Raw genomic sequence first — 8293 nt, 5'->3', positions numbered from 1 at the left:
CTTCTTCTTCTTCTTATTCTTCTTCTTCTTCTTATTCTTCTTCTTCTTATTCTTCTTCTTCTTCTTCTTCTTCTTCTTCTTCTTCTTCTTCTTCTTCTTCTTCTTCTTCTTCTTCTTCTTCTTCTTCTTCTTCTTCTTCTTCTTCTTCTTCTTCTTCTTCTTCTTCTTCTTCTTCTTCTTCTTATTATTATTATTATTATTATTATTATTATTATTATTATTATTATTAGTGGCCTTACCAATGCATTGTAAAGTGGTTCATGGTGGAGAGTTCAGCTTTCCTTTCTGTTACCATTTGGCCCCTTAACTGGGTAACTCAGAGATGGTTATCCCAGTCTACTCCTGCCTCCTCCAAGCTAATTTACAGCTAGCTGACTGAGATTCATCTGTTTTAGCCAGTAGATGCCCAGCTGCTGGCTAAGCTTTCATTGCTTTATCCCATTGCCTTGATGATGAGATAGCCACAGGGAAATTAGGCAGACGTAGTCCCAATTATCTGCAGTCATTCATTCCCTCCAATGTAGGTAGTCCTCAACTTATCATCGCAATTGAGCCCAACATTTAGGTTGCTAAGCGAAACAGTTAAGTGAGTTTGGCTCCATTTTACGACCTCATGCCACAGAGGGGAAGCAAATCCCTGCAGTTGTTAAGTCAGTCGGGCGGTTGTTCAATGAATCGGTCTCCCCCTTTGACTTTGCTTTGCCGGAAGGTCGCAGAAGGGGATCACATGACCCCCCTCCAGGACACAGCAACGGTCATAAATACGAGTCCGTTGTCAAGGGTCTGAATTTTGATCCCATGACCCTAGGGGAGGTGCTGGGACAGTCGTAAGGGTGAAAAATGATCCTAAGACTCTTTTTTCGGTGATGTCGTAACTTTGAACGTTCACTAAAAAATAATAATAATAATAATAATAACCCCCAGTGAGGCACTACCTTGACGTGGTTGTGGGGCTTGTGTACTCTGAGGAAGATGAGAGCTATGCCAGAGGTTCAACCATACTGGACAGGTCTCATCAGAGGAGTCAGACAAAGAGTGTCTCTCCCATAAAAAATATGGTGAGACGTAAATTTCAGAATGCCATACCGGCTCGGACGTCGCCCGGGTTAACAAGGTCCGCACTAGATATTGGAGTTCCTGGATATCTGGTGAAAAATGGGTTACAGGACTCAGGACTGTTGGCTGAGCAACCAGGGCCAGCAGCTGCAGAACTACTGGAAGAAAAGGTGTTTACCCGTCGCAGATACACAGTGATGGAAAACAAAGAAATAATGATCTGTTACTACAGATCAAGTCCAACAAGACGAGGATATCTAAAACGAATGCACGAATTCTGGAAAGAACAACATCCAGAATCAGAAATAACAGAACAGAGACTAGCAGATCAACGCCGATTTATAACACGAAATAAAGTATTTACAGAAACAGAATTGGACGAACTGCAAAGGTTTACCCAGGGCAAAGAAATCAAAGCCTTACAAGAAGTAATTCAGAATGTAGAGGCAAACCAGGGGGAGTTGGCAGTGAAAGAATCCAGTAGAGATATACAACTGTTCTCATTTGGAAACCAGGCACCTCTTCCTCAGGAAGAACAAAACCCTCTAACTAAAGAAATAAAAGAATTGAAACAAAGAATAATTGAGTATCTAGAACAGCACAAAAACAACAGAATAAGGCTGCCTGCATTGAAGCTTGTTCCAAAGAAACAGCTAGCACAAGCATTAAAAGATGCAAATACTGCAATAGCAAGTATAAGCACCAATTCACTGCAAGAAACAAACCAACTAATGTACAGCACAGCTGCAGTTATAACAGAATACCTGGGATGTAAAATCAACAAAAAAGAAAAACAAACAAACAGTGCACCACAAAAATGGAAGGTTAGACTAGAAAATAAGATCAGCAAGTTAAGATCACATGCAAGCAAGCTAGAACAGATGAAAGAAAAGAAGCTGAAACAAGAAGACCAAAGAATACCTAATCAAGAAATACCACTTAGAAACAAGGAAGATCAAGGAAGCACTGGAAATAATAAAGCAACAAATAACAGCTATAGCCAGGAAAATCAGTAGATATGAAGCTCGAATTGCAAACTATAGGCAGAACCTCCAATTTCAATCCAATCAGAAACGTTTCTACCAATCCATCAATGGAGAAACTGCAAGGAATCAGTCAGTACCTGACAAGGAAGAAACAGTGCAGTTCTGGAAGCAGATATGGGATAACCCAAAGAAATACAACAAGGATGCGGCTTGGTTAAAAGAGGTGGATGCAAATAAAACAGAAGTTGAAATGAAAGAACTAGTAATAACAACAAAAATGGTAGAAAAAAGAGCAAAGAAAATCAAAAATTGGTCAGCACCAGGTGAAGATGAACTGCATGGGTTTTGGTTGAAACATCTAACTGTTATACACCCACTCATTGCCAAGCAGTTCAACAATATACTACAAGGAGGAGAAATTGAAAAGTGGCTAACAACTGGGAAAACCTACCTAATAATGAAAAATCCAGCAAAAGGGGCAACACCAGGTAACTACAGGCCAATTACCTGCTTACCAACAACATTCAAATTACTAACTGGTGTGGTAGCTGATGCAGTACAACAGCATCTAGTTGAAAACAATCTCTTTCCACCTGAGCAGAAAGGAAACCGCCCCAATAGCAGAGGAACAAAAGATCAACTCCTAATAGACAAAATGATCTTGGAAAACTGCAAGAGAAGGAAGACCAACCTGAATGTGGCATGGATTGACTACAAAAAGGCATTTGACTCTCTGCCACATGATTGGATAATCAAGTGCCTAGAAATAACAGGAGTCAGTAGAAACATCAGAAAATTTGTGCAAAGATCGATGGCACAATGGAAGACACAGTTGCAGATCAATGGTGAGAAGCTGGGAGAGGTTAATATCAAGAGAGGAATATTTCAAGGAGATTCATTATCACCATTACTATTTGTTATTGCACTGTTTCCTCTGTCAACAATACTGAATAACTCAGGACATGGCTATCAAACATCAAAAACATCTGCCAGACTATCCCACCTCCTTTACATGGATGATCTGAAGCTGTATGGAAAAACATCATCTGAAATAGAATCGCTGCTCAACACTGTCCGTATATATAGCCAAGATATTGTAATGGAGTTTGGCTTGGACAAATGTGCCACACTTACTATCAAACAAGGAAAAATAGTGAAAACTGAAGGAATCAAGATGCCCCATGAAAATAACATTAAGAGTCTGGATGAGGAAGATACTACAAATACTTGGGTATCCTTCAAGCTGACAACATCAAGCACACTGAAGTCAAGAAAAAGATTAGAGGTGAATACATCAAGAGAGTGAAGAAGATCTTAAAATCCAAACTCAATGGAGGAAATACCATAAAGGCAATCAACACTTGGGCAATCCCAGTCATTAGGTACACAGCTGGAATAGTGGACTGGACTCAAGCAGAACTAAAAGCAATGGATAGGCAGACCAGAAAAATAATGACAATGAATCACGCCCTTCATCCACGCAGTGACATTGATAGACTTTATCTACCAAGGCAAATAGGTGGGCGTGGAATGCTACAAGTACATCAGATGGTTGAAGAAGAAAAAATGGCTTTGGAAGAATATCTGAAGAACAATGATGAAGATGCACTGAAATTAGTATATCAGGAAGGCTTACTGACTACTGGAGAGACCAAACTGGCCTACAAGAAAGACCAAATGAAGAACAGAATAGAGGCATGGGAAGACAAAGCACTACATGGCCAATACATTGAAAAAAATAGCTGGGAAAGCAGATAATAATAAAACCTGGCAATGGCTAAGAGCAGGAAAATTGAAGAAAGAGACCGAGGGACTAATTCTGGCTGCACAAGACCAAGCCTTAAGGACAAATGCATACAAAGTCAAAATTGAGAAGACAGCAACAGACAGTAAGTGCCGCCTATGCAAAGAAGCTGAAGAAACAGTGGACCACCTGGTAAGCTGTTGCAAGAAGATTGCACAGACTGACTACAAGCAGCGGCATGACAAAGTAGCAACAATGGTGCATTGGAAGATCTGCAAAAAATATCATTTGCCTGTAAGCAAAAACTGGTGGGATCATAAAATAGAGAAAGTCATAGAAAATGATAAAATTAAACTGCTCTGGGACTTCAGAATTCAAACAGACAAGCACCTGCAACATAACACCCCAGACTTAACAATTGTCGATAAGAAAGACAAAAAAGTCTGGATAGTGGACGTGGCAGTGCCTGGAGACAGCAGAATAGACGAGAAAGAACTGGAGAAGATAACAAAATACAAAGACCTACAAATAGAAATAGAAAGACTGTGGCAAAAGCAAGCAAGGGTAGTACCAATAGTAATAGGCTCCTTGGGTGCAATCCCAAAACAACTGGAGCACCACTTGAACACCATTGGCATTGACAAATTTGCTATTAGTCAATTGCAAAAGGCGGCCTTATTAGGAACTGCTTCCATCCTGCGACGATACCTGTAATACCATCAAACATCCACATCTGCCTATCCCAGGTCCTGGGTAAGGACTCGATAGGTAGACAAAATACCAAATCCAGTCTGAACATCTGGCTGACTGTGCGATGATTGAGAATAATAATAATAATAATAATATGTGCGATGATCCATAATAATAATAATAATTTATTAAACGTATGCTGGGTGATTCAATAACTCTGGGCAACTCGAACTAATCAAACAATAGTGAACGATAGGCTTATTCACAAAGCCACTAGCACTGTGCATATTGCAACATTATTTGGAAGATATGCTTTGGAAAATAGGAGTGCAGTAATTCTCTACTATTCATTGAAGCTGCTTTTTTTTCCAGGCTTCGATGCAATAATGAGGGGAAAAAAGTTGTGACGGTTTCAAAACTCACATTAACTTCAATGAATTGATCTATTAAAGCAGCCTCATTTTTAGAGTCCCCAGAAATCTGAATCCCTTTCAAAGCATGTCCAACTTTAAAAGTAATATTGCTGTAACTGTGCAAAGCACCTGTCATTAAAACGTGCAAATGTTCGTCATCCATGCATACACACTCTAGGAACAAGATGAAAGTGAATCATCCATCATTTTCTATGCTGGCTCAGGAATTCTGGGAGTTGAAGTCCACAAGTCATAAAGGAGCCATCTTTCCCAACCTCAGGAGAAGAATATAAATACTTACTTTTTTGTGTCTGCCATATCTATATCTCTTTCAGCTGAATTAAGATAAATTACAGAATCTGATCCTTGGATCTTTCAGCAATAGTTTAATACCCTCCATTTAATATTAGCTCATTATAAATAGTAGTAAATTCTGTAGAAGTCAGGTGAAAATAACCTGCCAGAGTGATCCACACATGGCTCCTAATCCTGTGAAACGAACACCTGAATTAGTGTACACCTCTTTCCTTCTAACTTTTCACTCAGTTTTGGCAGCCTGTACATACAGAGGGTTACCATAGCAACTAACTTCTGTAAGATACAAATAAATAAATGTTTGAAAGATATTATCACCGTTCTCCTTAGCTATTTTAAAGGTTTGATCTAACCGTGCTTAATAATCTTATTATACAGTAGTAGTTGTAAAGCCTAACTTGACTTAGAGTTTGTTAACTGAAATCAAAAGTATATATGAAACACCACTAAGTGTAACCATTGTTGATTGAAAGACAATTATTAATGTTATTCATTTTAATAATTTATTGTGACTAGAAGTAGAAAGAAGATTTCTACAAATAATTAAAAAGATAACTTCATCTTTGAGAATTGGATTTTTGTTATCCATTTCATATTAAGAATCAATCTATGTAAGAATAATAATATATTTTCCTTCTATATTATGGTTTTCTATTAAAGTTTTTCATCAATATTATTTAAGTAATTCTGAATTAAAGTTGTTGCATGCAGTTGAAAGCCAGAGTTTATAGAATACCATGAAAGTGTTCCTACACTTCCTACACTTTCTTGTCTATTCTAGTCCTCACTGCAGAGACACTGACCATTCCAAACACAAATCTTTCAAACATCTGATTGCATTTTTTTCCAAAAGACTTATTTGCTCACATTTATATTTTGCATATATATTTCTCTAAAATTTGGACTTCCATATAATAAATAGTTTAAAAATAATTGTTATTCACGTGTGATGTCTCAATATAGTTTTTCTGTACAATATATGTAACTGTGTTTATTTAAAATCAATATTAATGCCATTCTTGCTTATGATAAATTCCAAAAGAGAGTATTTCAGAATTATATACAAATAACTGCAATAAGATTAAAATTCCATAATGAAATCTTACGTACATTTTCTCCAAAATACGACCACCAAATGCAGTAAGGATTACTCCCTAATAAGTATGTGAAGGATTAATCCATTGGTTTCCTTTAAAAAAAAAACTCTAATTGCATGGTGGCAATTGGAAGCTCAACATACTCCCTATGCTGGGAAAAGCAGGGAGGAAATTTTGCCAATGATGAACACATTTATCTTTTCTTTCTCTTAAAAAGTAAGGACAGAGGTCTATCTTTATATAGCTGTGCTTCCAATTTAGAAATTTTATTCCCAGCATCTTCAGCATCTACTCGTCATACAAATATATGCACCGTATCAGACAACTAAGTTTGGCTTTCTTTCAACTTGACTAATTAGAAGGGGTTAAACAGACATTTAGCATTCTGTCCTTCATAATTATCTGATCTCTGCATCTAAGCTGGGTGCTCATTATGATACCTTGTTATTTTCAGATAGTCCTTAATAAGGTATTAAACTTCTTCAATGACTTTGAACTGATCGGGCATGGGTTGGCAACCTGAGACTCAAGGGTATGTGTGAATGAAGCACTGCTGTCCACAAGTGCCAAAAAATAGCAATTTTCCCTGCCATTTTTAAATGAGTCACAGAAAAAATATTAAATGCATTTAAGATATTACTGTACTGGGGTGGGGGAAGTCCCCTTCCTCAAAAATAAGGAGGGGAGAAAAATGTTCATCCTTTCCATACACATGGAAAGAATTATTACATTATATCCCCATCCTGCCCACATCCCCCCAAATTTAAAGCTCACTCAAAGGTTTTCCACCTGTGTCCTAAAAAGGAGAAACATCTTTCCTTACAGAACATAAAAGCAACTGATATCATTACCACACTATCAACACTTCTAGACTATGGCAGAGAGATAAGTTTCAGCTTGGTTCATTTAGCTGTTCTAACTATATTAGTATTATAGTTAAAAATATCAGCCATACTAAATGTTCTGATCATCAGTCTATTCACATCGCATCAGCTATTATTGGCTAGTTATGCTCTTTGGGAATTTTCATCAGCCAAACAAAAAAGTCATTGTGTAGTATAATCTGACCTTTGGAATTGAAATATATAGATACCAGTCAGGGAAATTTTCAATCTCTCTCAACATTTGATCTTTGATCTCAAGGTTACAATACTTAACAGGGCCATTTTCAAAGGGCAATTGGAATTCATTCCAGCATGCAGTTATATTTGTCAGGGCTTCAACAAAGATTACAGGTTACAGTTTAACGCCAAAAAACATAAGTGTTCTATTTCAGCTATTAATTATTATGTATTTGGTGCTTTACTGCCAATTCCCATTATCTATAGTGTTTACATGGGCTGTTCTTCCTTGTATTTCACCTCATGAATACATACAAATATTCTCATTTTCAAGTCATTGTGTTCATATAATGAAGGAAGATATTTCACTCTACACCCATATTCATACCCTAATTGAGTATATTTTATACTAAGTATATCACCTTATTATATCTTTACCTGCACCATCAGTAATAACAAAAGAACCTCTGTATCTATTGGTTTAAAATAATGCACATACAAGTATATCTCAGAACATTGCTAATCTGAAACTGGTCCTTATCACTTCATCTCTGTTATTTTAGTTACCTAAACAAATCAGACAGCCATTATTCAAATCAGATTAGGAAAATATTTAATATTCTCTTTCTGCCTTTTTAAAAAAATTGACTAATAATTTTAATTTTCATACATATGGCATAAAGCACCTCAAAGAAAAGAATAGCCATACTAAATGTTCTGATTATTAATACTCAAAACATATCATCAAAAAATGGACTTAATAATTGTTACCATATTTACATTAATTATAGATGTTACCTCCAGCTTATAAACAAAAAAGGATTTTTTACCACTGGAAACAGGAATTTCATTTCTGAGAATACATCAGTTTCAATTCTTAAATAATGCTTACTACTTTGGCATCTTTGTCCATCTTTTTCCAGTTTTAGTG

Source organism: Crotalus tigris, unplaced genomic scaffold (assembly GCF_016545835.1).
Source record: "Crotalus tigris isolate CLP2741 ecotype Arizona unplaced genomic scaffold, ASM1654583v1 scf7180000019004.2909048, whole genome shotgun sequence".
Lineage (NCBI taxonomy): Eukaryota > Metazoa > Chordata > Lepidosauria > Squamata > Viperidae > Crotalus > Crotalus tigris.
Note: the sequence above shows the minus strand (reverse complement) of the source record.